Source organism: Protomyctophum bolini (assembly GCF_963924005.1).
Source record: "Protomyctophum bolini genome assembly, chromosome: 14".
Lineage (NCBI taxonomy): Eukaryota > Metazoa > Chordata > Actinopteri > Myctophiformes > Myctophidae > Protomyctophum > Protomyctophum bolini.
In genome coordinates, this window is record NC_137875.1 from 41,451,389 (window position 1) to 41,477,005 (window position 25,617).

At 46.7% G+C, this 25,617-nt stretch overlaps 1 protein-coding gene across 2 annotated transcripts in view; it reads right to left on the reverse strand.

The window, feature by feature from the left end:
- Window positions 1-25,617, reverse strand: part of LOC308328078 (attractin-like protein 1) — a 307,756-nt gene that overhangs the window by 31,563 nt on the left and 250,576 nt on the right. The window lies entirely within an intron of this gene.

The window sequence follows — 25,617 nt, forward strand, 5'->3', positions numbered from 1 at the left end:
ACAACACACACACACACGCACACACACACACACACATACACACACACACACACACATACACACACACGCACGCTGGCGTTATTACTTTCCTTTAAAAAGGAGTAGGACGATGAGCATAGCAATAATCAATCTATGTGGTCTGCGCCACCACCGCCGTCCTATCATCTGGCTGGCTCCAGCACCTGGTCCTCAATACAGAAACGGGGACTCGAATCACTTTACTGTCAAAGAGCCTTAAAGCACACACTCAATGGCACTGAGGAATATAGTTACTTTCCTTAAGTCAGTTGATAGAGAGCGTTGACATTGCAGAGTGATCAATCTCAGCGACGTGGAGGAGGCGATGAGGACATCGGACCCACGGTGTGGTAGAGAGGAGGAGAGAAGTCCGGTCCACGGGCACAGCGTGGAGAGACCAGGAGATGATTTATCTGGCCTACAACATGTAGGGAGAAGAGGACAGAGAGAGAGAGGTCTGGCGTGATCTGACGACGGCGCGAGCAGGCACTGTCTGAGCAGAGAGAGAGAGAGCCCGAGGTAGGTATAGGTGCACCTTTTATTTGGGCGTGGAGTTTTCACTGGCGAATGAATGACTCAGTCTGTATCTGATAGGCTGCACACGCCTCGGTTAGAGCACCTGACAGGTAAACAATACTGTGGCATAATGTTCATTGTCCATCGTTATCATAGCGCACGGCACAAAATATAAATAAAGCAATAAAACATAAAGTTAACCATCTATCATGCTGCTCTACATAGCCCTGTGCATTCTGTGACATTAAACCAAATGGCATTCTCCACTCTATGACACTATTGTGGAACTACAGTAGCCCTCTCCATCTGGCCCACCCCTGGTTTGACAAGAGAACTTTTATCTCATACAGTATGTGCATCAGGTCCTTTCTGATGACTGCGATTCAGAGGAGACGGCAGTACAAACTCTGCGAAAGAGACCTCGTGAAGGAAGAAGACACAGGAGAGGAGGTCGAACTTGAGAACAGTCAAACCTTTTCCAAGCCAAACCAACCAGATCCAAAGTATGTTAAAAAGCAAGTTTGTGCCAAGAAGATCAGTATTCAACGAAGCTGGTATGAAAAGTACAGCTGGCTTCATTTCATTCCAGGAATTGATGGTGTTCTGTGTTTTCACTGCTCAAAGTACTTTAAGAGGGACACACCAATCCAGGCTAAGAGCATATAGAGAATGCCTTTGTTAGGACTGGATTTACAAATTGGAGAAAAGCTATTGAAAAATTTACAATTTATCAGGATTCGGATGGCCACAAACTTGCAATGAAAACTCTGTTGCATGAAAACAGATCGGTTCACTCATAGCTGAGCTGTGCCTACACAACACAACAGGAAAAAAACAGAGCTACCCTATTAAAGGTTATTGGTGGGGTGACAATAGTGGCAACTAGTGATGAAGGGCCAGTCCTGGTAATCAGGCCTTTATGTCCCACCAGATGGACTGTTAGGGCTCCATTTTTGTCTCATCTTTCTAAAGCCACTATTTGGGGATTTAGGAGTGGGGAAAGGGTGTTCCCCCACTAAAGTTGGTATTTTGGTTACCTGTCTAAATCCCTTAAACACCTCCGTTACCCGTTATATTATGCATAGGTGTGGTTTGGGCGTTAAATAATTAAACAAAATTTAACCAATCACCAGTCCACGTGCCATATTGCCTTTAATAGATCCCTTATCCGTTGCCCGTTAGTGCTATATTGCTTCATAGCCTTACGGTCTATAGCCCATGGAAAGAGTGTTGCGTTGCTGTTTTTACGGAAAATAAGCCAGACAGTGCTGGCTGCAGTCTCCACAGTCCAAGACAGCTTTAAAGACAAAAAGGGACTCTGACCACTTTGATAAGATATTTGAGAAGGCACAAGGTATGTGTGAACGACTGTCTCTAGAGCCCATTGTTTTTTCCACGCAATCGTAAGCACCCCAAAGATACAGTATTCTGGGCCGGCTGCTGCAAACTGTTTGTGCGACAGATTTCCTGAGATGCTCAAAATGTTCAGAATACTCATGTTTGAATAGACCATATGTCGGTCGGTCATCTTTAAGTTAAAGGCAGGGTGGAAACTAGCCGCAATTTGCCAATGACTGCCCATACTGTACATCTAAACAGACAAAGTCCTATCTAATTGTATTAAATTATGTCACTAAAATTGCAGCTGTATGAAAAGCTTGAATGATGCTCTTTCTATCTGCCAAGTGTTTGTTTCATAAAAATCACACCCGTGTGAACCGAGTGGTGCAACTCCCCTCCCCCCCCCCCCCCTCTCTCTCTCATTAGCAGGCTACAGTGCAGTACTACAGCGCCCCTACTGGCCCCTACTGGTACATACTGGTGCTCATTAACGTCACATAGGTGAACAACACATACAGACATTTCTGTTCCTTGGAGTGGTTGCACCATAGACATGTTATGAGCTACTTTATGTCAAGTGATTTTTTTTCTCCAAGTGTTGGAGTTTGGAAGCGCTCCCTTTCAGTAACGCAACATCCTGCTGCCTCCTGCATTATGTGCAAATCCAAAACAGGTGGTACGCATGCAGGACTGTTGAGTGATTAATCAACGAGCGCCTCCAAACTCCAATACTTAGAAAAAAATCAACTGCAAGGAATTTATTGACATAAAGTAGCTCATGACATGTCTACCGTGGACTTTTATGAAACAAAACTTTGCAGATATAAAGAGGATAATTAAAGCTTTTCGTACAGCTGCAATGTTGGTGGGTTTGACATAATGTAATACAATTAGATAGGACTTTGTCTGTTTGGATGTGGCTAGTTGGCCACCCTGCCATTAACTTAAAAATGAAGTGCATATCTTAGCCAGGTCCTGGAGTATAACACTGTGGAAACACTATACAAGATGCCCGACAGGGGGCACCCTTGTCTCACTGACCTTTCCAATGGAAAAGTGTCAGTCAGAACCCCATTTCACTTTACACAGCTCTTGGCATTACTAGGCTACTATACAGCAGTTGAATCCATTTAATGAGCATAGGCCCAAAACCGCATATCTCTCCATTGTTTTGTAAAGGACATTATGCTGAACTCTATCAAATGCTTTATTTAAAAAAAAAAAAACATTTCTGGACGGGAAACCCTTTTGGTGTTTTAAGCATTATGTAATACTTTAGCTATTGAAAAATAGCAGATCTACAAGCTCATAGCATGGCAGCTTGTAGATCTGCTACTTTTTTATTGTGAAAATGTGGCTCAAATCTTAGAACGTAAGTTATGTCTATAACTATGGATCTATGAGACCGAACGATGACCGTCACTCGGTCAGAACAACGAATAGATGCCCTCATCTCCCTCTTTTCGAGATCAATATATCAACAAAGTCATGCCCACATGACCCGCAGGAGGCGGTCTCACCGTATAAATTACGACCAGTGCGGCCGGCTCCGCCTCCAGCCTCGAACGCCTCATAGCGTTCCGAGCGACAGGAGAGAGTGACGGTCATCGTTCGGTCTCATAGATCCATAGTTATAGACATAACTTACGATCTATATCGACCTCACTCTGACCGTCACTCGGTCAGAACAACGGATGACTTATACCAACCGGGTCGCGAGGAACGAGGTACTCAGCCCCATCACCATCTCGCTGGGCAGCTGCAAGCAGCACGGTGGAACCCAGCGATAGCTGGGATTCCACATTCAGTCTGTAAACCTTGCAAATGTGCAAGGCACAGTCCATGAAGCCGCTGCACAAATGTCCTCCCTGGACACTCCTCTTAGTGCAGCCCAAGAAGTGGCCACCCCCATTGTGGAGTGGGCCGCCACATTCTCAGGGACCGGCTGGCCTAGATCAACATAGGCCGCCGAGATTGTGTCCACAAGCCCATGCTCGGACTGGACCCAACGTAGAAGGGCCCTCCACAGTTTCTGGGGGCCCAGAGCAGAACGCAATGCCGTAATTTCCAGCACTTGGTTCACCGTCTGCAGCGTAATTACCTCGAGCAGAAAAACCGGGTTAGGCCACAGCGACACCCCTGTGCCCTCGGGTTTCTACCTCATGCAGTCTTGGCTGACTGACAAGGCCTGCAGCTCACCAACGCGTTTGGCAGAGGAAAGGGCCAAAAAAGGTGCCGTCTTACGAGAGAGGGATTTCAGGTCGACTGATCCATCGGCTCCCATCAAGGACCGCTGTACCAGAGGGAGACCCCAGTAGGGGCCCTCAAGGCCCGTCCGGGGCGTAGCCGCTTGACACCAGCCATGAACTGAGTGACAAAATATGCCTACCAACTGGTAGCCCCTCAACCTCCTCATGCCGGAGCGAAATAGCGGCGGAATACACCCTGATGGTGCTGGCTGCTCTACCAGCATCCAAGAGGGACTGGAGAAAACGTAAAACTAGGGATACGTTGCAGGTGACAGGCTTCACCTGCTGGGCAGCACACCAGGCCGAGAAGCACTTCCACTTGTGGTCGTAACCGGCACGGGTGGAAGGCGCCCTGGCATTACGCATTGTGTCAAGGACGGCCTCATCTAGCCCCTGCGGGAGGGGCTCAGAAGAGGCCAGGCCCAGAGCTGCAGAGTCCTCGGCTTGGGGTGCCCAATCTGACCCTCTGCCTGGGACAAGAGGTCTGCTCTGGCCGGCAGCGGTCATGGAGACCCCTGAAACAGCTGAAGGAGGTCTGGAAACCAATGTCTCCCTGGCTGTTGGGGTGCGATCACTGAATTCTGTAACAACTCCGCCTCACCCGATGCCAACTTGAGGAATCAGGGGGAGTGGAGGGAAAGCGTATAACACGCCGTCTGGCCCCTCTCCTGACAGAGCATCCAGGCCCCAGGGGCCCCCCTGACCCGTCAGGGGAAACCATAGCTCACAGTGAGCCTTCTCTCGAGAGGCGCACAGGTCTGCTCGGGCCCAGCCGAAGCAGGTCCATATCTGTGAGACCACCTGTGGGTGAAGTCTCCACTCGCCGGAGAGGGGGCAGGTTTACCAGGTGCTTCATAAGCCCTTTTAACTGCATCCACTACCCAGTGGGATAGCCGCTGTTTAGACAGCGCGCCTCCTCTATTCCTTCTGCCGTAGCACACAACCAGTTGCTCTGAGCGTCTAATATCCTGTGTTGCCTGAATGTACAGTTGCAACGCGCGGACTGGACACAGTAAGTGGGCCCTTTCCTCCACCTCGGATGTAAACGGGGGAGGATGGAATCCCGCCAACTCTATGGCCTGGTTAACATAATCGGGGGCAGAACCTTATAGGCAAAAATGACACATTTGGTGAAAGTGTGACCCCAGTGCCGCCAGCCTTCCACCGAAGGCATGCAGGGCTAATAGAAAGTGCGTGGAGCTCCCTCACACACTTAGCTGTCGTAACTGCTAACAGAAAGACAGTCTTAATCGAAGAGCTCAAGGACGACCCAGCCATAGGCTCAAGGGCGCCCTGCTCAATGCCCGCAGGACCAGAGGTAGGTCCCAAGCTGCAGTACGCCTCACCCTAGGGGGGCGTAACCTCTTGGCACCATGCAGAAACTGTCACCCAGTAATGCGCACCAACTGACCTGCCATCAATATGGCCATGATTGAAGGATATAGCGGCCGTGTGCACCTTCAAGGTGGACGCCGCACGGCCGGCATCAGTAGACACTGTAAATAATGTACGTGTTGTATAGGGCAAGAGACTGGGTCCAGACCCCTGTCGCTGCACCATGATGAGAAAGCAGCCCAGCAATTAGAGTACACCAACCTTGTGGAAGGGGCCCTTGCATTCCGCAAGGTCTCACATATTGAGGGGCCTAGCCCACTCAAGAGTGACTGATCCCTTTCAGTGGCCATACCCAAAGCTGAAGGAGGCTCGGCGATGGATGCCACACCTTCCTGTCCAGCTGGGACAGGAGGTCTACCCTTACTGGAGGCTGCCCTGGATCCCCGTCCAACAGACTGAGCGTTGAATACCCTATTCTCGAGGGCCACCAAGATAACTCGTCGTCTGACGATCCCACCCTGTGAAGCACAGGGGGATCGGGGGAAATGCATAAGGAGCGTTCTCGGCCAAGCGTTGGCGAGAGCGTCCATCCCGAGTGGGGCACTGGTCTCTGCCAGGCTGAACCACATAGGAAAATTTAATGAGCACGTGCTTCCCCCTGAGAGGGCAAGAAGTGCTTCAGCACCAAGGAAACAGTCCGGAGTTCTAGCACATTGATATGGTGTCCCCTCCATCGAGAGCACCATCCCTCCTGGACTGACCTCTGCCATACCGCGCCCCACCCTTGGGGCGTGGCATCATCTCGTCTCACCGGGACCGCGCCGAGAGAGACTCCACTCAGCAGGAATGCATTGTCCCGCCAGCGGCGGAAATAACCAAGGCACCTGCGAGTGACTCTGACCTTGACCCGCCTGTGTAGACAGGGGTCCATGTGAAGGCCATTGAACCACCTCTGTAATGGGCGTAGATGTACCAGCCCCAGAGGAGTGATTGCTGAGACTGCGGTCAGCATGCCGAGTCTGAGCTATGTAGGACGGTCAACCTCGCCCCTGGGCGGAAAGACCGCAGGAGGTTCTGTAATTCTCTCCACCCTCTGTGCAGTCGGTCGTGCCTGCATCGATACCGAAGCTAGGGACATGCCGAGGAAGGTGGTCTGTGGCGTTGGGAGCCACGAGCTCTTTTCGAGGTTTACGGTCCTGCCCAGTACCTCCTACTAATAATAATAGGGAGTCACTATCAGGCTTCCCCCAGTTAGTCATTAGCATCCCCGAATACCCCTCTGCTTCCGGAACAGTGGGGGACGAGTGAGCCTGGGACACCGCCCTGAAGGCACCCGCCGCAGAGGCGGACTTCGGGGCTGTAAGTGTCATACTCAATAGCTTCGCTGCCGACAACACGTGCAGCACCAGTGTCTCACTAGCCGCGACGTCTGGAGCGGACTCCGTGTAGAGCGCAGATCTGGAGCTGCCTGACACTGAAGCGTGGTCCGCCCGTGGCCCGCTAAAAGTAAGGGAGCCAGGCGTATGGATGGAAGCACATCTGGGTCATCCTCCGGGCCAGGCACCCCCCCGTAAGGGGGGTCCATGGCTGCCTGACAACAGCAGCAGACGTAGGAGGCCATAGTAGCTCAGTTACCGCCCACTCACAGTACGCAACGTACCTAGGGATATGCAGGAAACCCCAAACCGCTTGCGAACAGCAGTATCAGGGGCCGCAATATATATATATATACCGGTAAACAAAGCCTACTCACCGTACGTGCCTATGGCCAGGCCCCGGTTCTGGGCCGGGGTGCTGACTGCATAGGGCAAGTCGATGGCAGCAACACAGGGGTCCTCGACGTCCCGCTGCACATGGGCTCTGCCCAAACAAACGGGACATTCCCGGTGGCCGTAACGGGGGTCCATGGCTGCCTGACAACAGCAGCAGACGTAGGAGGCCATAGTAGCTCAGTTACCGCCCACTCACAGTACGCAACGTACCTAGGGATATGCAGGAAACCCCAAACCGCTTGCGAACAGCAGTATCAGGGGCCGCAATATATATATATATACCGGTAAACAAAGCCTACTCCCTGTACGCGCACGTACTTGAGGAAGCAGAACGCCGAACCCAACCCGCTGCGAACAGTGTGGTAACAGGGTAATACTAGGCGAACTCAAAACACCCACTAACCATACATAACGTATGAGAGGGGCTTTAGGCTAACACAACCAACCCTGCCAGCTGCGGACAGCGTAGTAGCAGGGGTAGTGCATAGCAATATGCACAATGTATTACAGTATTTAATCAAACGTCCACTCCCTATACGCGAACGTATGAGGGGGAATAGTTAGCATAAAAACCACAACCCCGCCAGCTGCGGACAGCGTAGTACCCGGGGTAGCAAATAGCCGTATGCAACACTTTATAAACAATTTTAGCCAAACAGCGTCCACTCACTATACGCGCACGTATGAGAGGGACTGACTGTAACAAGGAACAAACCCTGCCCGCTGCGGACAGCGTAGCATCAGGGGTAGTAAATGGCAGTATGCACAAAATACTAGCAATGTTAATCAACGTAACTCACCATACGCGAACACATGAGAGGGAATAATCAGCACCACAAGAACCAAACCCCGCCGGCTGCGGACAGCGTAGCATCAGGGGTAGTAAATGGCAGTAGGCCTATGCACAAAATACTAGCAATGTTAACCAACGTAACCCACCATACGCGAACGTATGAGAGGGACTAGTTGTAACAAAACAAGCCCTGCTAGCTGCGGAGAGCGTAGCACCGGGGTATTAAACAGTAGCATGCAAAAATAGCAATGCTAAGCAAGTATACTCCCTATACATACACGTATGAGAGGGGAATTAGGAAACCCAAAACAACCCTGTAGGCTGCGGACAGCACCGGGGGTAGAACATAGTAGCATGCCCAAATAACAGCAATGTTACTCAGTATACTCCCTATACGCGCACGTATGAGAGGGACCGGTTGTAACAACAACAACCCCGCCCGCTGCGGACAGCGTAGCACCAGGGGTAATAATAGCAATATGCAAATAATAGCAATGTTAACAACGTACACCCACTATACGCGCACGTATGAGGGGAACTAGTTGTAACAAAAAACAAACCCCGCCCGCTGCGGACAGCGTGGCACCAGGGGTAACAATAGCAATATGCAAAATAATAGCAATATTAATCAAGTATATACTCCCCATACGCGAACGTATGAGAGGGGGATTAGCAACACCAAACACCACCCTGTAGGCTGCGGACAACACCAGTTGTATCAATGGCAGCAGAGTATAACAATCCAACTCAGTGACTGAGGGGATTAAACAGCTTCTTCTCCCCCACTTAAAATACACTCAGTATGAAGGGAGGACAAGTTAAGAAATCTCACTTAGTGACTCTACTAGAATCAACTAATGTGGATACCTACAGTCTACATCGCATGTGAACCCATGCGGAATTGACCGGAATGCCACCAACTTGGATGGAACTTGTCAGTAAGTATTCGACTCACTTAAACCATGGTTACTAAAGTAACCTTAATGTTTCCCCCCGCAGCTGCAAACAGCGCAGCGACGGGTACAAACAACAACATAAAATCGCCGTATCACGGCCGTTCCGTAACAACGGAACTCTTAAGGTAGCCTAACTGACGGGAAAACCCTGTAGGCAAACCCACAAGTATACCACAACGTGTTACAGTTTAGCATTAGTAAACAAACACAGTCGGCTATAAAGTCACACAAACACTGCAACCCACAGGGACGCCAGGCGCCTGCACCGAAGTGTACGGGTTTCCGAAGCAGTGAGTGTGAATAAAGACTACTAGCGAAAGCCAAGCAGTCAGCATTAACAGTAGATCTTAAAGATACAATACCATTAATACTTACCTTCCAGATCTCATGAGGCGAGAGAGGCAAAGAGGCGGAGCCGGCCGCACTGGTCGTAATTTATACGGTGAGACCGCCTCCTGCGGGTCATGTGGGCATGACTTTGTTGATATATTGATCTCGAAAAGAGGAAGATGAGGGCATCTATTCGTTGTTCTGACCGAGTGAGGTCGATATAGATTGTATATTCTTCCAGATAAAACGTTTTCAACTCAAATCTTTGCTTCTGGGGGGGTTCCTGGAGCAACATATGTTCAGATGGGGGTTGGTGGCCAATAACATATAATTGTTGGGGTCCTTGACATGAAATATTGAGAACCACTGATATAGAAACATGAGGTATTTCAGAAAACTTTTAGAAGACATTTTTTTTATTTCAACGTCAGGCCTAAATAGTCTATATTTAAGATTATACCACCTTCTCCATCATTATTCATATGGGGAATCACATCTCGCATTGTGCATATTATATCTTCTATATGCCTGTGTAGAAGATATAATGCTACCCAATACCCTTTTAATCCTATTTGCCAGAATCTTATAGCAAAAGTCATTGTTCAAGAGACTGATTGGTCTGTAGTTCTCTACTTTCAGTTTTCTACCCTTATTTCTTATACAAAATTGTGATTACACCAGTCGACATGGATTGTGACACCAGCTGCATCCTCCATATGCCTGTAAAGCCTTACCTTTAGCCTTAACCTGAAAAGGTTTTATAAAAGTCCCCTGTATAGCCAGTCTGACCCTGCGGGCTCTTGTTAGGCTGAATAATCTATAGCTGCATCAATCAATATAATATCATCACATACAGTAGCTGTTTCTCAGATTCACTTATTTTCACCTTGTTCAAAGCATTCTCAACACACTCATTGTCAACGTCCCTAACATTTTTGGCACTACTTTCCCCAATTTAATTGTGTAATAATTGTGAACACAATGGTCAATACAACTATAGTGTCATTGGGCCTGATTCATTAAAAAGAAATACGCCACCGTTGCACTGTGGCGGAAACAGATATCGTATTTATCCGTCCGATCAAGCTACGTTGAGATGACGTGTTATTCAGAGAAGCTGGTGTAATCACTTCATTTATGCGGATCGCTGAGTGTATCCTTTCCGCATTTTCCCCAAGCGATTCGCCTGTTGTCGCCTGGTTAGTTGGAACATCCACGCCCATTCTACACCATATAAGGCAACAGGGAATCTCGAAATACGTCATCATAGCCGGCACAGAGGATTCCCAAACTTTAAATTCTATACAACAGCGCGATGAGCTTGTAGAGTAGTTAATTTTGACAGGAGGTTCTCTGCACGGACAGATCTTCAAGCAAACAGCGCGAGTTATATGTATAAAAATAATTATAAACGAAACTTGCCAACTTGGCACGCATTGCTTCACTCGATCCTTAAATGTCAGAGTTAACTGATATGTTACAGTTACTTTCACATAATGAGAAAGAAGTTAATTTGTACTGTTCACCACACGACCAAATGCTATATACAACTCGGCAATGATACTGATGAATGCACTGCAGGGTTATAAAAAAAGAAAGAACACTCGCCTGCAGAAGTAAAATAGATATCAGATGTAAATTCATTTCATGATGTCGTCATATTAAAATGATTCGCGGGACACGGCAAACTTGAATACTTGATTCATCTCATGATGAGATCAATGTAGCCTAGTAGCTAGCCTACAGCATATAGCCTACACAGCTACAACGTTGCCCATATTATAATTAATTAAGGTGAGCTGGCTTAAAACTGACTGGCCAAATTGCACGCGCTGATGCCATAATGTGGATTTATAGCCCTCGTCGTGACTGCTGTCTGTCTGTCAGACCGGCATGTCTGTGAACCATAGAATGCCATAGATAGACCATATAACAGTCGGGCCGGGCCGTGTTCTGTCCTTGCCGGGCTCACCGCGCCGTTATATTAATTTTCCAATGTAAATTTCACCCAGATTGGACTCTGTTCAGCGGCCGCATGCTGCTGTCCGCCCCACACACACGCACACACACACACACACCGACAGTCAGAGAACTGACTCACTAAATAACACTAACACACACTAAACATGTTGGATTCGTACAGTGCAGAATGCAGATAAGTGTAGGCCTATGTTCTTATTATAATTGTGAGTTTGTTTTTTAACATGCAGCGTGAGTCCACGGGAGCCGATCTACAAGCTCACAACACGTTGCACTGCGAGTAGCCTAGAGAAGGCTGTCAAGTGAGCAGCGCAATCGCGCATGCTATAGAAATATCCTAATAAATAAATAAAAATGTGTCGCTTGCAGGGGCAGTTTCCTTATGGGACTTGCCTCTAGAATGCATGCATAGGCATACAAGTGCAAGTTTTATATATCATTTGTTTATGTGCTGAACAATGTTATAGGGTCGGGACACATGCCTACATATTTTATCTGTGATTTGGGAACTATTTATTGATTCAGCATGAAGACTAAAGCCTTCTGAATATATCCGTAAATTCGTCCGCCACCTAAAGAGGTCCCGTGGGATTTTACGGAGTTTCCGACCAACCTACGTGAGCGTCAAGTTCACGGCCATTTCCATGAATTCCAAATTAATGTGGGAAATCCACGTAAATGCCTTTCCGCTAGCTTCACGTCATTATATCAGCGTAAACGCGTTGAAGAATCAGGCCCATTGTGTGTACTTTGGGAGCTGTCAGAAGAAGGAGGTTACAACTCCCGAAGCACCGCCCATTCACCTCGGAAAGTGACGAGTCAATATGGCGCGTCATCACGGGGGGATCTGGTCGGGCCCCCATAGGATTACATTGAAAAGTGGCTGTGGGAATTACCATATTAAACACTCTACTAAGGGAGTAAAAATATAACTTTGTTAACGACCATGAACGGGGATATTTCGGCTATCACACGTTGTGTTTTGTTAATAATTGAGCAGACCGTTTTTGCAATATTCATAGTGAAACAGGGCTAGCGTCGGTGGCTAGTTGCGAGGGGCGTGTCTTAACTCTTCTCCAGGCTGGTTACAGCGGGCCACTGAGAGGCAGCTATCCCAGAATGAGTGCTTCTCTGTGGGTACTAGTAGGCTATAAGCGGGGTGACTTGGCATGATTATTATGGAGGGTTTTTTTCTAGACAAATGTTAACATAGGATTAATACGGGACATGAAGCATATTCATGAGGGAAAGTTGATAATTAAAAGAAAGACTTTAATAACATAACGGTCCGTTTGGTTCCATTTTCCTTTACATGAAAACTTTTATATATTGCAGTCACATATGCTTGCTTAATAATATCAACGTTCCCATCTTTTATCATCTACATGCGTCGGTCTTGGTTCAAATTATACCTACTGTTGGTTCCAAGGTATAATTTGAACCAAGACCGAATATCATTACGTCGGATATGAATTGCAAAAGCAGATTGAACGCTGGCGAGCCATAGTCTCTCTAGACAGACTGCATGTTGACTCGTGCAGATTATACATTATATACAGTATAATTGCGGGGGTGGGGGTATTGTATAATATAGGCATACTGTTAATTCAGTCAATTTCTGCAAACATAACTACTTTTAGCTGATAAAAGTTCACCAACCAACACCTCGTTCCTTTTGTTTGTCTGCTCCATTGAAGTGCAATGAAGTCCACTCCTCAGCGTGTCCTTTTTCATCAGATGATTGATTCACACACCTACCAACTGGCTGCGTTCCTAATGTTATTAATTTATCATACAATGGTAATTCTAACCATTCTATCAACGCAGTTAAAATATTTAGCTATAGGCTACAACATGAACATGATTTATGATGTACAGTAGTAGAAATAGACGACCTAGACTATAATTATGCAAGGAATAGGCTAGCTTGAAATGCCTGGTTGTTGTGCAGTGATTCTCAACATCATAGAATGTCATATACATTATTATATTCATATAGGCATTTATAGTTATGTAGGCATACGCATACCTCTTCAAGTAGAGAAATGTACATTGCTCAATGCTCAGCTTCAAATGATATTGCAACAAAATGTGAAGTATCACTTTTATTTAAAATACAAAAATATATGACGGACAATATTCTGCAGTCTCCCCGGAATCCACAGAGCTCTGGACCATGCAGGTGGCGGCGTTCATGACACAGGCAATGTCCCCCTAAATGACAAAAGACTTGATTAGAACGGTAGACTAGCCCACTGTTGGACTGGAATATATCCCACTAAATATTAATTTCATTTATGCAAAATAATCCATGTTTGGGTTGAATGAATGCATGTTATCATACACGAATGCCCCCGTCCCTACCACAATATTCCCTTTTGATTATTCAATTCTTACAGTAAATACACACTTACAGTAGCCTGATAGACATGTAAAAGGAACGCTGCATAGAATAAATTATTATCAAACCGATGCAATCGCATAACGTGCGATGCTCCACCATGTATCGGCTGGTTAGCATAGCCAAGTTGGCAACAGCTAATACTAGCAAAGTTTACTTACACGTGAAACAGTCCCGCTGGTGGCTGGAGTCTGGACAGTTACAGGAATCGGTGGCCCTTGTGTATGGAAGACTCAGCTTTTTCTTCTCCTGGCTAATCTTTATTATTTGTGCTTGTTATTAGAATAACAAGCTGCTTTCGTCCACATAATGTTGCTGCATACAGCCGTGTGTGGCACTGTCTAGTGAGCTAATCTAGTGAGCTAATTTAAGGCTTCCGGTGGACGATCTCTTCAAAATAAGAGTACCTCTAGAGTATTGAAAAAAAGTTTAATTTGCACATTAAAACTACAAATTAAGCATTTAAATGATGCTATAAGACACACATTATGTTTCTGTGTAAAAACAAGTAATTAAATAATAATAATAATAATAATAAAGTTATCTAAATGGATAAATGCTATTCACTGGAGTGCATGGACTTCATAAAGTGGACACTGGACAAAAGACGGCTCCGCGAGGCAACTATCTGGACATACCCACGCGTCCGGGGAGATGTCCTCTACCACACCCCACTCTCCGCTAAGCGGGAGAGGTGTAAAATTCACAGCAGCAGAGCTTCTACTGGGGTCAATGCAAAAAAATGTACCGTTTCCGGACCCAGAATGGACACTGGACAAAGAGGCCTCCGCGAGGCAACTATCTGGACATACCCACGCGTCCGGGGAGATGTCCTCTACCACCCTACAGTCTCCGCTAAGCGGAAGAGGTGTAAAATTCACAGCAGCATAGCTTCTACTGGGGTCAATGCAAAAAAATTACCGTTTCCGGACCCAGAATGGACACTGGACAAAAGACGGCTCCGCGAGGCAACTATCTGGACATACCCACGCGTCCGGGGAGATGTCCTCTACCACCCCACAGTCTCCGCTAAGCGGGAGAGGTGTAAAATTCACAGCAGCAGAGCTTCTACTGTGGTCAATGCAAAATAATTACCGTTTCCGGACCCAGAATGGACACTGGACAAAAGACGGCTCCGCGAGGCAACTATCTGGACATACCCACGTGTTCAGGGAGATGTCCTGTACCACACCCCAGTCTCCGCTAAGCGGGAGAGGTGTAAAATTCACAGCAGCAGAGCTTCTACTGTGGTCAATGCAAAAAAAATACCGTTTCCGGACCCAGAATGGACACTGGACAAAAGACGGCTTCGCGAGGCAACTATCTGGACATACCCACGTGTTCAGGGAGATGTCCTGTACCACACCCCAGTCTCCGCTAAGCGGGAGAGGTGTAAAATTCACAGCAGCAGAGCTTCTACTGTGGTCAATGCAAAAAAATTACCGTTTCCGGACCCAGAATGGACACTGGACAAAAGACGGCTCCGCGAGGCAACTATCTGGACATACCCACGTGTTCAGGGAGATGTCCTGTACCACACCCCAGTCTCCGCTAAGCGGGAGAGGTGTAAAATTCACAGCAGCAGAGCTTCTACTGTGGTCAATGCAAAACAATGTACCGTTTCCGGACCCAGAATGGACACTGGACAAAAGACGGCTCCGCGAGGCAACTATCTGGACATACCCACGTGTTCAGGGAGATGTCCTGTACCACACCCCAGTCTCCGCTAAGCGGGAGAGGTGTAAAATTCACAGCAGCAGAGCTTCTACTGTGGTCAATGCAAAATAATTACCGTTTCCGGACCCAGAATGGACACTGGACAAAAGACGGCTCCGCGAGGCAACTATCTGGACATACCCACGTGTTCAGGGAGATGTCCTGTACCACACCCCAGTCTCCGCTAAGCGGGAGAGGTGTAAAATTCACAGCAGCAGAGCTTCTACTGTGGTCAATGCAAAAAAATGTACCGTTTCCGGACCCAGAATGGACACTGGACAAAAGACGGCTCCGCGAGGCAACTATCTGGACATACCCACGTGTTCAGGGAGATGTCCTGTACCACACCCCAGTCTCCGCTAAGCGGGAGAGGTGTAAAATTCACAGCAGCAGAGCTTCTACTGTGGTCAATGCAAAAAAATGTACCGTTTCCGGACCCAGAATGGACACTGGACAAAAGACGGCTCCGCGAGGCAACTATCTGGACATACCCACGTGTTCAGGGAGATGTCCTGTACCACACCCCAGTCTCCGCTAAGCGGGAGAGGTGTAAAATTCACAGCAGCAGAGCTTCTATTGGGGTCAACACTCAAAAAAGTGCCGTTTCCAGACCCAGAATGGACACTGGACAAAGAGGCCTCCGCGAGGCAACTATCTGGACATACCCACGCGTCCGGGGAGATGTCCTCTACCACCCCACAGTCTCCGCTAAGCGGGAGAGGTGTAAAATTCACAGCAGCAGAGCTTCTACTGGGGTCAATGCAAAAAAATGTACCGTTTACCGTTTTTATATACTGAAAAGAATAGCAGTGTTCATGTGCAGGAAGACAGCACTAGTGTAGATGAATCACATTTAAATCAAACCAGCAGTGTTCATGTGCAGCCGATAAAGCCTGAAAAGAATAGCAGTGTTCATGTGCAGGAAGACAGCACTAGTGTAGATGAATCACATTTAAATCAAACCAGCAGTGTTCATGTGCCTATAAAGCCAGTTGTTGTGCACCACGCATTTCATGAGAGCACTGTACATAATCAGTCTGTACAGACTCTGAGTCTAGATGCTGTAGAAATAGATCACTCGTATAGCACTGTACATAATCAGTCTGTACAGACTCTGAGTCTAGATGCTGTAGAAATAGATCACTCTTATAGCACTGTACATAATCAGTCTGTACAGACTCTGAGTCTAGATGATGGTACTGTTCAGAGTGTCATGGGACTATCTAGTGCTACATTAGGACCCTTCAAACACAGTGCCATTGAACCTACTACCTTTACTTTGAAGTCTTCAGAATGGGACACTGTAAACTCCTTAAGAGTCAAAGGAAATAAATATTTTAAGATGTATGAATGGCAAGAGCTGTTTGCCAGCAAAGTCAAGGAATCGAATCCATATTGTATAATCCGTTTTGTTAATCACTAATTTTCTACCGCTGTCGTTAGAAAATCAAGCAAGCCATGTCTGACAATCATCATGGGATGCCACAGGGGGGATCATTAAGACTAAACTAACAGAGAAAAGGATTTTGTATTATGAAATTATAGTAAGTTCATTTAATTCATCAACTCCTGTTGCATTCATGATCTCTGAAGAACATACTCAATCGGCTATAGAGGAACTACTCACACAATTGAGATGCAAAGAGAAGGAGATATTTGGTACAAACACAACACCGATTCAGATTAATAGTGACAGGTCCATAGTGCTTTTAAAAGCCAGTATGCGTATCTTCAATCAAGATAGCATGAGTATGTACTTGTTACGCTGCTGGAGAATAGTGGTAGGAAAGGCAGATAACAAAGATTTAGATTTCTGTACCATAAGGGCATGTAAAAGTCATTGATTTGATGAAACAGGCAAGTCACATTTGCAAACAACAATACATACACAGAGATAAGAGGTATAATTTGGCTATGTACATCTTCAGCACTTTAGTTAATGCCAAAACACTACAACAAACAAGTACAATAGTACAAGCTGCTTGTATTGTACTTGGTAGTAAAAGGAACTCTAGCGTGGTGCAAGCCAGTCTTGACACCATCATGTCTGAGACACAGAAACTAGCGCCACAGAAAGAAAATGTTGATACAAAGCATGATCGACAAGACAGTCCATATGACACTGTGATTGATCATGACTTCTTTGGTGATTTTGAGGATGTCAGTGAAAGTACATCTCCCTTCAAAAAACATTTTGAAACAGTAAGGACTGAAGCCAATAAAGCAATGAAAACCACCAATGACACAGGTGAAAATACCTACCATGGGGAACTGATTTTAAACAAGCTGTTCAAGATGCTCTCAACTATTCCAATATGGTCAGATCTCCTCTCAGGTGATTTGCAGAGATTCTCTGGAGCCTATGCTGCACAAATAAACCTGTGTAAGAAAAGCACAGCTATTTCTGAGGCCACATTCAAAAACACAAGTGTTGCTTTTACGAAATGAGAAACACAGACTTGACGAATGTGTACAGCACATGCGCTTATTTTACAACCAGTCAGCCATAGATTTCTGTGACAAAGCAGCATACAGAACAACACAGGTAGAGTGCGTAAACCCAGCACCATGCACCTGTAGAAAATTGGAACAAAAAACGAAAATTGCCTAAACATCTTAGGGGCTCTTATCAACACCGGCCATCCCGACATTCAAAGATGTTCTTACAAAATCAAAGCTCAGCAAGTGTGCCAGACAAAACAAAGCCACAAATCAGAGGCACAGAGACAGGATTTTGCAATAGTATATGCAGGTTTGCAAATAATGAAAATAATTGTTGGCTAAATGCAACTCTACAATCTATACTGCAGTAGAAGCTCTGCTGCTGTGAATTTTACACCTCTCCCGCTTAGCGGAGACTGTGGGGTGGTAGAGGACATCTCCCCGGACGCGTGGGTATGTCCAGATAGTTGCCTCGCGGAGGCCTCTTTGTCCAGTGTCCATTCTGGGTCTGGAAACGGCACTTTTTTGAGTGTTGACCCCAATAGAAGGTCTGCTGCTGTGAATTTTACACCTCTCCCGCTTAGCGGAGACTGGGGTGTGGTACAGGACATCTCCCTGAACACGTGGGTATGTCCAGATAGTTGCCTCGCGGAGCCGTCTTTTGTCCAGTGTCCATTCTGGGTCCGGAAACGGTAATTTTTTTGCATTGACCCCAGTAGAAGGGCTCCAGCTGTGAATTTTACACCTCTCCCGCTTAGCGGAGACTGGGGTGTGGTACAGGACATCTCCCTGAACACGTGGGTATGTCCAGATAGTTGCCTCGCGGAGCCGTCTTTTGTCCAGTGTCCATTCTGGGTCCGGAAACGGTATTTTTTTTGCATTGACCCCAGTAGAAGCTCTGCTGCTGTGAATTTTACACCTCTCCCGCTTAGCGGAGACTGGGGTGTGGTACAGGACATCTCCCTGAACATGTGGGTATGTCCAGATAGTTGCCTGGCGGAGCCGTCTTTTTTCCAGTGTCCATTCTGGGTCCGGAAACGGTAATTTCTTTGCATTGACCCCAGTAGAAGGGCTCCAGCTGTGAATTTTACACCTCTCCCGCTTAGCGGAGAGTGGGGTGTGGTACAGGACATCTCCCTGAACACGTGGGTATGTCCAGATAGTTGCCTCGCGGAGCCGTCTTTTGTCCAGTGTCCATTCTGGGTCCGGAAACTGTATTTTTTTTGCATTGACCCCAGTAGAAGCTCTGCTGCTGTGAATTTTACACCTCTCCCGCTTAGCGGAGACTGGGGTGTGGTACAGGACATCTCCCTGAACACGTGGGTATGTCCAGATAGTTGCCTCGCGGAGCCGTCTTTTGTCCAGTGTCCATTCTGGGTCCGGAAACGGTAATATTTTTGCATTGAATCCAGTAGAAGGGCTCCAGCTGTGAATTTTACACCTCTCCCGCTTAGCGGAGACTGGGGTGTGGTACAGGACATCTCCCTGAACACGTGGGTATGTCCAGATAGTTGCCTCGCGGAGCCGTCTTTTGTCCAGTGTCCATTCTGGGTCCGGAAACGGTCTTTTTTTTGCATTGACCCCAGTAGAAGCTCTGCTGCTGTGAATTTTACACCTCTCCCGCTTAGCGGAGACTGGGGTGTGGTACAGGACATCTCCCTGAACATGTGGGTATGTCCAGATAGTTGCCTCGCGGAGCCGTCTTTTGTCCAGTGTCCATTCTGGGTCCGGAAACGGTAATTTCTTTGCATTGACCCCAGTAGAAGGGCTCCAGCTGTGAATTTTACACCTCTCCCGCTTAGCGGAGAGTGGGGTGTGGTACAGGACATCTCCCTGAACACGTGGGTATGTCCAGATAGTTGCCTCGCGGAGCCGTCTTTTGTCCAGTGTCCATTCTGGGTCCGGAAACGGTATTTTTTTTGCATTGACCCCAGTAGAAGCTCTGCTGCTGTGAATTTTACACCTCTCCCGCTTAGCGGAGACTGGGGTGTGGTACAGGACATCTCCCTGAACATGTGGGTATGTCCAGATAGTTGCCTCGCGGAGCCGTCTTTTGTCCAGTGTCCATTCTGGGTCCGGAAACGGTAATTTTTTTGCATTGACCCCAGTAGAAGGGCTCCAGCTGTGAATTTTACACCTCTCCCGCTTAGCGGAGACTGGGGTGTGGTACAGGACATCTCCCTGAACACGTGGGTATGTCCAGATAGTTGCCTCGCGGAGCCGTCTTTTGTCCAGTGTCCATTCTGGGTCCGGAAACGGTAATTTTTTTGCATTGACCCCAGTAGAAGGGCTCCAGCTGTGAATTTTACACCTCTCCCGCTTAGCGGAGACTGGGGTGTGGTACAGGACATCTCCCTGAACACGTGGGTATGTCCAGATAGTTGCCTCGCGGAGCCGTCTTTTGTCCAGTGTCCATTCTGGGTCCGGAAACGGTAATTTTTTTGCATTGACCCCAGTAGAAGGGCTCCAGCTGTGAATTTTACACCTCTCCCGCTTAGCGGAGACTGTGGGGTGGTAGAGGACATCTCCCCGGACGCGTGGGTATGTCCAGATAGTTGCCTCGCGGAGCCGTCTTTTGTCCAGTGTCCATTCTGGGTCCGGAAACGGTAATTTTTTTGCATTGACCCCAGTAGAAGGGCTCCAGCTTTGAATTTTACACCTCTCCCGCTTAGCGGAGACTGTGGGGTGGTAGAGGACATCTCCCCGGACGCGTGGGTATGTCCAGATAGTTGCCTCGCGGAGCCGTCTTTTGTCCAGTGTCCATTCTGGGTCCGGAAACGGTACATTTTTTTGCATTGACCACAGTAGAAGCTCTGCTACTGTGAATTTTACACCTCTCCCGCTTAGCGGAGAGTGGGGTGTGGTAGAGGACATCTCCCCGGACGCGTGGGTATGTCCAGATAGTTGCCTCGCGGAGCCGTCTTTTGTCCAGTGTCCATTCTGGGTCCGGAAACGGTAATTTTTTTGCATTGACCCCAGTAGAAGGGCTCCAGCTGTGAATTTTACACCTCTCCCGCTTAGCGGAGACTGTGGGGTGGTAGAGGACATCTCCCCGGACGCGTGGGTATGTCCAGATAGTTGCCTCGCGGAGCCGTCTTTTGTCCAGTGTCCATTCTGGGCCCGGAAACGGTACATTTTTTTGCATTGACCACAGTAGAAGCTCTGCTGCTGTGAATTTTACACCTCTCCCGCTTAGCGGAGAGTGGGGTGTGGTAGAGGACATCTTCCCGAACGCGTGGGTATGTCCAGATAGTTGCCTCGCCGAGCCGTCTTTTGTCCAGTGTCCAGTCTGGGTCCGGAAACGGTACATTTTTTTGCATTGACCCCAGTAGAAGCTCTGCTGCTGTGAATTTTACACCTCTCCCGCTTAGCGGAGACTGTGGGGTGGTAGAGGACATCTCCCCGGACGCGTGGGTATGTCCAGATAGTTGCCTCGCGGAGGCCTCTTTGTCCAGTGTCCATTCTGGGTCCGGAAACGGTACATTTTTTTGCATTGACCCCAGTAGAAGCTCTGCTGCTGTGAATTTTACACCTCTCCCGCTTAGCGGAGAGTGGGGTGTGGTAGAGGACATCTCCCCGGACGCGTGGGTATGTCCAGATAGTTGCCTCGCCGAGCCGTCTTTTGTCCAGTGTCCAGTCTGGGTCCGGAAACGGTACATTTTTTTGCATTGACCCCAGTAGAAGCTCTGCTGCTGTGAATTTTACACCTCTCCCGCTTAGCGGAGACTGTGGGGTGGTAGAGGACATCTCCCCGGACGCGTGGGTATGTCCAGATAGTTGCCTCGCGGAGGCCTCTTTGTCCAGTGTCCATTCTGGGTCTGGAAACGGCACTTTTTTTAGTGTTGACCCCAATAGAAGGTCTGCTGCTCTGAATTTTACACCTCTCCCGCTTAGTGGAGACTGTGGGGTGGTAGAGGACATCTCCCCGGACGCGTGGGTATGTCCAGATAGTTGCCTCGCGGAGGCCTCTTTGTCCAGTGTCCATTCTGGGTCCGGAAACGGTACATTTTTTTGCATTGACCCCAGTAGAAGCTCTGCTGCTGTGAATTTTACACCTCTCCCGCTTAGCGGAGACTGTGGGGTGGTAGAGGACATCTTCCCGAACGCGTGGGTATGTCCAGATAGTTGCCTCGCGGAGCCGTCTTTTGTCCAGTGTCCACTTTATAAAGTCCATGCACTCCAGTGAATAGCATTGAATTGAATTGAATTGAATTGAATAGCATTTATCCATTTAGATAACTTTTTTATGTTATTTAATTACTTATTTTTACACAGAAACATAATGTGTGTCTTTACAATAACTGTAATGTAATAATAATACTAATAATGTAATGTAATAATTATTTAATTAACGAATTAAATAACCTTATCTTATTCTGAAGGCAACCGGATGTCTTAAATTAGCTAGCTCTCAGACAGGAAGTTCTAAATTAGCTCATCAGACAGAGCCCGTGTGTGTGCGCGCAGCGCCCGGCATCCTGGCAGTCGATGGGCGTGTCGAGTTAGCATTCCACCGAGACAAGATTTCGACCTCCCTTGATGACGCTGCGGTGCGCGTCATCAGGCAACCCAAAGTTTATTTCTCCAAAATGGCGGATGTCGATAATTTCAGTTGATAAAGCTAAAATATCAAATGTGGCTCCTCCCCAAAAATGTTTTTATATATAGTTTTTGATTGATTGAAATCTTTATTAACAGTTTGCAGAATTACAGTACATTTCAAGCACAAACTCAATACAAAGACTGTTAACTGTGAGTGGACGACCCAATTAAGCCTTACACTTGTTTACAACAGGGTCCACATTGTTCAATTCATCAAAACATTTAGAGACAAACAAATAGACACTTCTATGTAGTTAAAGAACAGAACAGGAATTCATCATATAGGAAGCGAAAAGGGAAAAAAAGTATATATACAGTGAGGGGAACAGGGGGATAAAAGAAAAGAAAACGAAAGACAGAGTGTAGGGCGCCTGCACACAACACCATGCGTTGATGCCATGTGTGCATATGTGCAGGCACCCAACACCACGTCCATACAAAAACATAGTACAATCCATAGTACAAAGACAGAGTGTAGGGCGCCTGCACACAACACCATGCGTTGATGCCATGTGTGCATATGTGCAGGCACCCAACACCACGTCCATACAAAAACATAGTACAATCCAGATACAAATTCAGCTTTTACAGAGGCCAGTTTCGAATTGCAGCCATCCGTAGGTGCCCTTTGAGAGCAGTTTTGAAGGAGCCAAGGGATTCACATGTCTTAATGACTGTTGGTAGGGCGTTCCACATTTTGGTCGCATAGGAGCGAAAAGAATTTAGTCCCTTGTTTGTGCCGAATCTGGGTTGTACATGGTTTGTTGCACTCCCTCTGGTGTTGTGGGTGTGGACTTCGTTTACATTAAGGAAGTATTTAGACAGGTACATGGGTATCTTGGTGGTGTATCTAATCTTGTGGACCAGACCCATTGCAAGATGCTGTACTCTGTCGTCGACCCTAAGCCATCCCAGCCTGTCAAAGTGGGCAGGGGTGAGGTGGGTTCGGGGGGTGAGGCCAAGTAGGAGCCTGACCAGTTTGTTTTGGGAGGTCTGGAGCCTTGTTTTAAGGGCCTTTGAGGTGCTGTGGTACCAGGAGGTGGATGCATAGTCAAAGAAACCTTGTACAAGGGCTCCTGTTAAGGTCTTCAAGGTGTTTTTGTCGACCAGTGAGGAGATCCTGTAGAGGAATCTTGTTCTTTGATTGACTTTTTTGATTACGTTGGTGGCCATCTTATCACCGGAAAGATTGGCCTCCAGGATGGAACCTAGGTAGGTAATTTGATCCTTCCGTGTGATAATATCATCACCAACTCTAACCAAGAAGCCATCTGCCTTTTTGAGATTACTATTTGATCCGAAGAGAATGGATTCAGTTTTTCCCAGGTGTAAGGATAGTTTGTTATCAGCGAGCCAGGTGCAGATTCTACCGAGTTCAGAGCTGAGGGTCTTTTCAACCTGCAGTTTGTTCCTGTCCGAGACCAGCAGTGCTGAGTCGTCTGCGAACAGTTGACATACTTAAGGGTTTTCTGAGAGACGTGTGTCAACAGTTTAGCAAATAAATAATATGTTACCCTCTCTTTAAATGATTCTACCGTTTCTAGAATACATTTACTTTTCACCATTTTTATTTTATTTTACAATTCATGAATATAATTTATCTTTTGCTTAGTTTTTTCAAGCACTAGGCTATAGGAAGAAGGAAGTACATGTTTCACCCTCTACAGAATATTGTGCCCTACTCCTCACAATTGCATGCATACATAGGCTACACTTGTTTTTCTCATATTCATCTAACGCAGGATTTATTTTCAAATATGTTTTAACATTGTAATTCATATTATTACCAGCACTTTCAATTTCCCTTGATAGCTTTTCCCTCAGTTCCTTTTCCTCCTGTTTCTTTCTGAAATGACTTTGTTTTGCATATAGGCCTATACTTTTCTTTTTCAGGGAAAAACCATTCACTATAGCAAGTTCCCAAACTTGTTCATGCCAAGGAAAGGACCCCCAAATTGACACTTATTAGCCCACGGACCCCCAATATGAAAAATATGCCAGGGACTAGCAGTGATTCTCAAACTGTTTCATTTCAAGGACCCCCCCCTCCCAGAGACACTCCTGTGCATGCTGACTTTCATTCTCCCTGGGTCACTCAAATACAGACCCTCCTGAGTCCCTTGCCCAAGGGAAACTATCCCTGTGGCAATTGTGCTCAGTGCAGCAATACCTTTAAGGGTGCTTTTTTCACTCATCCCCATACAGGCAAGAAGTTCAAATTTCAGAGTATAATCACTTGTATTTCCATGTGGTCTATATGATCCGTTGCCCATGTGGATTGGCCTATGTGGGCAAAACCACTAGACCGCTCAAGCAACGAATTAGTGAACATAAGAGCTCCATTCTGAGAAACGACCGTGATTACCCTATTGCTGTCCATTTTAATGACTCTAGACATGACATTTCTTCTTTTCGTTTTATGGGTATAGAACAAGTTCGCCTGCCCAACAGAGGCGGTAACCATGACCTGTTACTCAAACAACGTGAAGCATATTGGATCCATACCCTTCAAACCCTTCATCCAAAGGGGCTCAATGATGGACTGTTACTAAATGTGTCCCCCCCCCCCCTATACGCTATTTACTAATACGTAAAATATATAAGCACTTTAATTCAGAACTTCTTGCCTCGTTGAGTGAATTTGGTTTGTGTATATATATTCTATGTATTTTCCACTCTGTCTGTACGTCATGAGAGCAGGACCTGGTGACTTTTGTCTCTTATTGTTGACTATGTTGATTTCCTAATGTATTTGTACAACCATTAGTCTTTACATCTTTTCTCGTATAATGTAAAAGTTATTTGGGGTCCTTGTGCCTTTAAATGATGTCAGCAAATTGAGGATCATCACAAGCTGTACCTCTTCCTCTAATTAGACTCTGTCTATTGTGATTGGTTGATTCTTTTTAAAACGTTTGTATATTACAATTTACAATTTAGGCATTTAGCAGACGCTCTTAATCCAGAGCGACTTACATTAAGCACGAACAAAAAGCATGGGAATACATCACATAAAGACATTTATCATGAAACATGCGTAGCTAAGAAAGTAACAGTGGAATATCTATAATGAAACTATACATATAAGCTATACATCTATACTACTATGCTACACATATGTACTATAACGTGCTATGACTACATACAATGCACTTATGCTGTCTAC